The sequence below is a fragment of the Hylobates moloch genome, unplaced genomic scaffold (assembly GCF_009828535.3).
Source record: "Hylobates moloch isolate HMO894 unplaced genomic scaffold, HMol_V3 SCAFFOLD_7, whole genome shotgun sequence".
Classification (NCBI taxonomy): domain Eukaryota; kingdom Metazoa; phylum Chordata; class Mammalia; order Primates; family Hylobatidae; genus Hylobates; species Hylobates moloch.
In genome coordinates, this window is record NW_026652282.1 from 46,789,111 (window position 1) to 46,796,808 (window position 7,698).

At 38.4% G+C, this 7,698-nt stretch overlaps 1 pseudogene; it reads right to left on the minus strand.

The window, feature by feature from the left end:
- Positions 1–6,723: 6,723 nt before the first annotated feature.
- LOC116811305 (thiopurine S-methyltransferase-like) lies at positions 6,724–7,476 on the minus strand (annotated as a pseudogene).
- Positions 7,477–7,698: the final 222 nt, after the last annotated feature.

Below are 7,698 nucleotides of genomic sequence, written 5' to 3' on the forward strand. Positions count from 1 at the left end.
AAAAAATGCTCATCATCACTGGCCATCAGAGAAATGCAAATCAAAACCACAATGAGATACCATCTCACACCAGTTAGAATGGCCATCATTAGAAAGTCAGGGAACAACAGGTGCTGGAGAGGATGTGGAGAAATAGGAGCACTTCTACACTGTTGGTGGGACTGTAAACTAGTTCAATCATTGTGGAAGTCAGTGTGGTGATTCCTCAGGGATCTAGAACTGGAAATACCATTTGACTCAGCCATCCCGTTACTGGGTATATACCCAAAGGACTATAAATCATGCTGCTATAAAGACACATGCACACGTATGTTTATTGTGGCACTATCCATAATAGCAAAGACTTGGAACCAACCCAAATGTCCAACAATGATAGACTGGATTAAGAAAATGTGGCACATATACACCATGGAATACTATGCAGCCATAAAAAATGATGAGTTCATGTCCTTTGTAGGGACATGGATGAAACTGGAAACCATCATTCTCCGTAAACTATCACAGGGACAAAAAAACCAAACACCGCATATTCTCACTCATAGGTGGGAATTGAACAATGAGAACACATGGACACAGGAAGGGGAACATCACCCTCCGGGGACTGTTGTGGGGCGGGGGGAGGGGGGAGGGACAGCTTTAGGAAGATGTACCTAATGCTAAATGAGGAGTTAATGGGTGCAGCACACCAACAAGGCACATGGATACATGTGTAACAAACCTGCACATTGTGCACATGTACCCTAAAACTTAAAGTATAATAGTAAAAAAAAAAGCCTAGGCATTATCCTTGGTTTTACTTCTTTTACCTTTATATCTTATGTTAAATGACTCAGCATATCCTGCCTACTCTGCCTTGTAATATATCCAGCTTTCATCTCCACTTTTCTCCATCTCTACTGGTAGTCCCCTAGTTTAGGCTACCACTGATCATTTACTCAAACAACCTAAATTAGGAGGTGATTGACTTCCTAACTGGACTCCTTTGTTCTATTCTTTTTCCACAGTTTTTCACACTACAAAGTGATCATTTAAATCGAGTGGCATGATAACTCAGTTGTCTGTGTCCCTCCGTTGGCTTCCCATTTTAGTTAGAATAAATTCTAGACTTCTTGGCATAAAGAAGACCTTATATGATCTGGCTGCTACCTAGTCTCTGACTGCATCTCATGATTTTTTCATCCCTCCAATTTATCCTACTATTACTCACTACTTTAATTATGCTCCAGTCACTCTGGCATTCCTTTGATTCCTAGAATTAAGCAAACCCTTTACCATCTGGTTCTACCAATTGCTTTCCAAAGGTCCAAAATGTTATTACTGGTCTGTTCACCTGACTGGTTTCTCATCATCTTTTGATAGTAGATCAAGTGTAACATTCTCAGAGATGTCTTATCTAGCTTTACTTTTGCATTGTCTATTTTTTTTTTTTTTTGCCTTTTGGTTTTGGTTCACTTGGTGTTGTCCCGTCTTTTGCCTGTTAACTGTTTATCAACAATCAAATACTACGTATGAAGAATTGTAAAGAAAATTTTAGGCTTATAAAAATGTTATCTTCCTCTGTTTCTGGAAAGCAATTAAGATAGGAAGAGATTATCTTATCAGAGTTTGAGATGATGTAAAGCTAGTCTTAGTCTCTGTGAGAGATGATCACAACTTTGGATAGGTTCACTGCTATACACCTAGTATCCAGCAGTTTCTCCATAGTACACTATTGGCACTTTTGATGGAGAAATTCATTTTGCATGACTGTCCCACACATTGCAAGATTTTTATCCTTTCTTCCAGTCACTGTGACAAGCTTCACATGTTACCAGAAGCCTCCTAGGCAGACATTAACATCATTGATTGAGATATAATCTCTTGAACAATATAAGAGGCATAGTAGGCATACAACGAATGGTTCTGGGTCAACAAAAAACTGACAGCCTCACAAATCTACATCCATGTTGCTTAGGGTTGCCAGTCTGGGACCCCGAGGAATTATGGCATCTGAAGAGAAATAATGTGTATCGATTATTTTAAAGCATCCTCTCTTTCAAGAGGCAAAGCTTGAATGTGCAATAGGGTGATAACTTCGGTTGTCTCAATCTAGCTTGAACTGTATTATAGAAAAGATACTAATAATAATAGGCACTGTTTATTGAGTTACTAAGAGCCATAAAAAGGCCTACTTTGTTAGCGTGCCAGCAACATTTTCCAGATACTTCAGGTGGAATCTGTTTCTTACTCTTGTGTCAGCTGAAAGTTGAGCTTGAAAGAGACACTCTATTCTGAGGGAATCCACTTTTACAAGCCATTTTCATTATGCAGCCATCAAAATAAACATATCTATGTATTATTTTGAGAAAATCCATGCACTGGGGCATAATTTATATGCAGATGCTTCAAATTAAGGTAGTAAATACTAAGCTGAATAATATAAAAACTGTATTGATAATATAAGGTATATCTTGGCAGAGATCAAGATGTTACCTCCTTTTTGGCTGGGCCAGAGAGAATGGGAGTTAGTTTTCTAGTCTTAGAGAATGTGGGGCAGAGTTAAGTGGGATCACAGTCTGATGAAGTAGTTAGATTCCTGCAATATTGTGGTAGGTCAGGGCATAAGTAGTGGACATTCCATGATATGCAAAACCATAGTGTCACCCTTTTGTGCATTGTAATATCCTCTAGTTCCCTAAAATGGGTAGCATGTTTGTTAAACCTTATAGTCTGCTGTTAGCAGTGTTTTGGGAATGAAGGAATAGGTAGGTCTGGGAAAGGAAAGAGCAGTAGCCTGCAGAATTGGATGGAGACCCTGAAAGTTCCCCACTAGAGAAGGCTGGAACTGCCAACTAAGCCGGAGGTGGCAAGTAACAACCCCCATGGATTTCTGGAACATGTAAGCACTGCCCGGGGAATTTAATATATATTAAGGGAGAGTTCCTGTAGTCAGCCAGGTAACAGTCTCAGAAGGAACTTACTTGGTATTGTTGGAAGAGACAGACAGGGAGGGAGAGAGAGAGAGAGAGAGAGAGAGAGAGGCTTTTCTCCACCTCTGCCTCTCCATTTTTCAGCCCACAGAGAAGATCAAACAGAACTTGAAATGGGTATGTGTTTACATATGAAAGCTGAAAAGAGACAGTAGAATATTCTCTTGGTCAGTCTCAGCTGGGAAAATGTGTGTCAGGTGACTCAATGTTTTTGCTGGTCTGTGCATTTATAAATGACCACAAACGTGCTGCAAGTATTGATTTGGGGGTTACAAATAAATTTTAGCAAGTATACAAATTCCAGTATACACCAGAATTCAACAAGGTGATGATGAAGAACTTCTGAGGCACAGAAACTCGAGATAGCAGCATAGAGAGGGAAGTGAAGCCCCTGGCCTAAATAGGCTTTGGAGTCAAGAAGCACTCCCCATTGTGGGAAAAAGGTAAGCAGAAAATCCCTAGCAGTGCTCGTTCTCACCATGGATGCCTGCAATCCCAGCTACAGGAGAGCCTGACAGCCCTCACGGGTCCTGAGTCCAGTATAGGGAGCTGCCTAGCGTTCATGTGACTGCATTCTTTTAGAGAGGGAATTCACACTATGTTTCCTGTGACCCCAGGACTCACTGGGACTCAGGCTGCTGCAGTATTGTGCCACTTTGAGAGCAGAGTCACCGGATTATGTATTGCCCTTGATGTTCAATAGCCTCTGTATCTCCACATCCCTGGAGCCCTGTCAATATCCCACCACAACAACCTACAGAGCTGCACAGTGGGGTGTTGAAGTCCTCAACTATTATTTATTGGGGTCTGGTTATCCCTTTAGCTTTCATAATATTTGCTTTATATATCTGGGTGCTCTGGTGTTGGGTGCACACATATATTTACAATTGTGATACTCTTTTGTTGAATGCTTTTTTTATTGTATAATGTCCTTCTTTGTCTCTTTTTATAGCTTTTGATTTGAAGTCTGCTTTGTCTGACATAAGCATAATTACTCCTGCTCACTTTTGGTTTCCATTTGCAAGGAATATCTTTTTCCATCCCTTCACTTTCAGTATACGTGTGTGTTTTCACAGATGAGGTGAGTTTCTTGTAGGCAGTATATAGTTGGGTCTTTAAAAAAATCATTCAGCCAATCTATGTCTTTTAAACAGGGAATGCAATCCATTTACATTCAAAGTTGTTATTGATTAGGTGAGGACTTACTCCTTTCATTTTATTGATTTTCTAGTTGTTTTGTATGTACTTTGTTCCTTACTTCTCTTATTGTTTATTTTTGCAGTTGGGTGGCTTTCTGTAGTGATAAGGTTTGACTTTTTTCTTTTTCTCCTTTGTGTGTTGGCTCTACCAGTGAGTTTTATAGTTTCACATGTTTTCATGATCATCTTTTCACTTCCAGATGTAAAACTCCTTTGAGCATTTCCTGTAAGTCTGGTCTAGTGGCAATGAATTCCCTTATTTTTTGCTTGTTTGTGAAATGTTTTACTTCTGAAGGATATATTTGCTGGGAAAGATTTTATGGGTAAAACTTCAAAAGCACAGGCAAAAAAGCAAAAATAGACAACTTGGTTATATCAAACTAAAAAGCTTCTTTACAGTAAAGAAAACAATGAACAGAGTGAAGAGTGGGCAAATATATTTGCAAACTATTCATCTGACAAGAGATTAATATCCAGACTATACAAGGAACTCAAAAACCTCAACAGGAAAAAAACAGATAATCTAATAAAAGTGGGCAAATGATATGAACAGAGATTTCCAAAAAAAAAAAACCATGCAAATGGCCAATAAGTGCATGTAAAAATGCTCAACATCACTAATCATCAGGGAAATGTAAATCAAAACCATAATGAGATATTATCTCACTCAGTTAAAATGGCGAATATCAAAAGGAAAAAAATGACAAATGCTGGTGAGGATGTGAGGAAAAAGGAACTCCTATACTGTTGGGAATGTAAATTGCTGTAACTATTGTGGAAAACAGTATGGCAGTTCCTCAAAAAGATAAAAATAGAACTACCATATGATCCAGCAATTCTACTACTGGGCATTTATCCAGAGGAAAGGAAAGAGATATCTGAGTCTTCATGTTTATTGCAGTACTATTCACAATAGTCAAGATATGGAATCAATCTAAGTGTCTGTCAACACATGAATAGATAACGAGAACATGGCATGTATACACAATGGAATACTATTCAGTCATAAAAAAGTAAATCCTATCATTCGTTGCAATATGGTTAAGCCTAGAGGACATTATGCTAAGTGAAATATCGGGCATAGCTGGGCACAGTGGCTCACACCTGTAATCCCAGCACTTTGGGAGGCCAAGGTGGGTGGATCACTTGAGCCCAGGAGTTCAAGACCAGCCTGGGCAACATAATGAGACTCTGTCTCTACAAAAAATTAAGAAATTAGCTAGGTGTAGTGGCTCATGTCTGTAGTCCCAGCTACTTAGAGGGCTGAGGTGGGAGGATTTCTTGAGCCTGGGAGGTCAAGGCTGCAGTGAGCCATGATCATGCCACTGCACTACAGCCTAGGCAACAAAGCAAGCACCTGTCTCAAAAAATAAAGAAAGAAAGAAATAAAAGAAAAAGAAAGAGAAATATGAAGCACAGAAAGATAAATATTGCATGTTTTTACTCATGTGGGAGCTAAAAAAGTTGAGCTCATAAAAGTATTAGAGGAGTAGAATTGCGGTTGTTAGGGGTTAGGAAGGGTAGGGAGGAGGAAAGGATAGGGAGAGGTTGATTGATGGATACAAAATTTCAGCTAGATAGGAGGAATACATTCTAGTATTCTATAGAACTATAGAGTCACTGTAGTTAAGAATAATTTTGTAACTTAAAAAATTAGTACAACTTGGGAATATTTTGCTTCACATAGACTGGATTATTTAATTAAAATTTATTTGTTTATTGATTCTGTTACACCTAAATTTATGTTTGGAGAATATGTGTGAAAAGGGATACTAGAATTTGAGTAAAAACACAAGGGTTTATAGTAAAAGCTAATCTTTTATGTAACTTTTGGGACCATCTTGAACTCTATTGAAGTGTTACGTACTTCAATCATTCTAAATTTCATAAAGATTGTCAGTTTTTCTGCCAGGTGTGGTGGCTCAGCCTGTAATCCCAGCATTTGGGGAGGCTGAAGTGGGAGGATTGCTTGAATCCAGGGTTTTAGACCGGCCTGGGCAACATGGCAAGACCTCATCTCTACAAACAATTAAAGAAAAAATTAGCTGGGTATGGTGGCATGTGCCTGTGGTCCAAGCTACTTGGGAGGCTGAGGTGAGAGGGTGGCTTGAACACAGGAGGTTGAGGCTGCAGTGAGCAATGTTTGTGCTACTGCACTTCAGCCTGGGTAACAGAGTGAGACCCTGTCTCAAAAAAAAATGTCGATTTTTCTAGGTCTGCTATATTTATGTAATATGCATTGCATTTTTCTTTTCTTTTTTAATTATACAAATAATACATGCCGATTGATTTTTAAAAGGAATTTCAGTCTATATGACACACAGGTATAATCTTTCACCATCATGCTCTCCTCTTCAAAGGAGCTACTTTTCCATTTTACTATGTAAGTTCTTCTAAAAAGTTCTATGCATTTTTGAGCAAGAATCTACTACATTATTTATAAGCAATAAAAAATTCATCCATTACATTTTGAGGCCTCAGCATAATTTTCAATTGCTCAGAAACTCAAAAACTCAAAAACATTTTTATGTTACTTGATTGTATTTACATCTCACCTACTTTTCTGTAAGTAGATATAACCTTTCAAAAATGTAGTCAATTCCCAAACTTTTATGTCATTCCTCAAAAGCATCAACCTTCTCAAGACAATGAATATTACATAATGTACTGAACAGCCTTTCAATTTCAGCAAGTAGAACACAAAATGGTGGGCCTGCATGTTTAGTTGGATCATAAGAAAGAACATATATGAGGTACTGAAACCCTTTACCCAGGTTGGACGACATTATAACTGCATAGCATTTGTGATCACCTGGATTAATGGCAACTAATGCTCTTCTATCCTAAATCCTGTCAAATTTGCCAATATTTGCTCTAGGAGGATAAAAAATACAGCAACAGTACAATGAAATATTCCCCAAAGAACTCTTAAACACTTTGGCTCCAGGAATTTTGGTGATTGGCTCTTCTAAGAAAGATTCCACTCTGTAAAAAAAATCTCATATCCCACACCAAGTACTTGGAAGTACTTGGTGACTTCCACACCAAGTACACTGTGTCCCCAGTCTGCAAAATATTTCATCTCAACTGCTTTTCCACACAGAGGAAAAAAATACCCTCACTCAACTCTTGCCTTTAAGAAAAGTATCTAAATGCTGCTTTAATAGCTGATGTCCTTGTTTTTGATGAAAACCAATATTTCAGTTCACCCACTTGTCTTGCCATTCTTGCAGAGTTAGTACTTGTTTTTTTTGCACCTCAGTATCTGGGTAGTATTCAATATCAAGTGAAGTTCTTGTACCATCCATAGTTTTGTAGACACTTTTGTCTCACAATCACATATCTTCAATGCCTTTACGGGTTTATTATAAAGGATATTGCAAAGGATAAAGATGAAGAGATGTGTAGAGTGAGGTAGGCATGCCATGCTCCAGGAACCTCCAAATGTTCAGCCACCAGGAAGCTCTCTGATATATTTAGGCTATGTCTCCATTCAAATCTCATCTTGAATTGTAGTTCCCATAATCCTC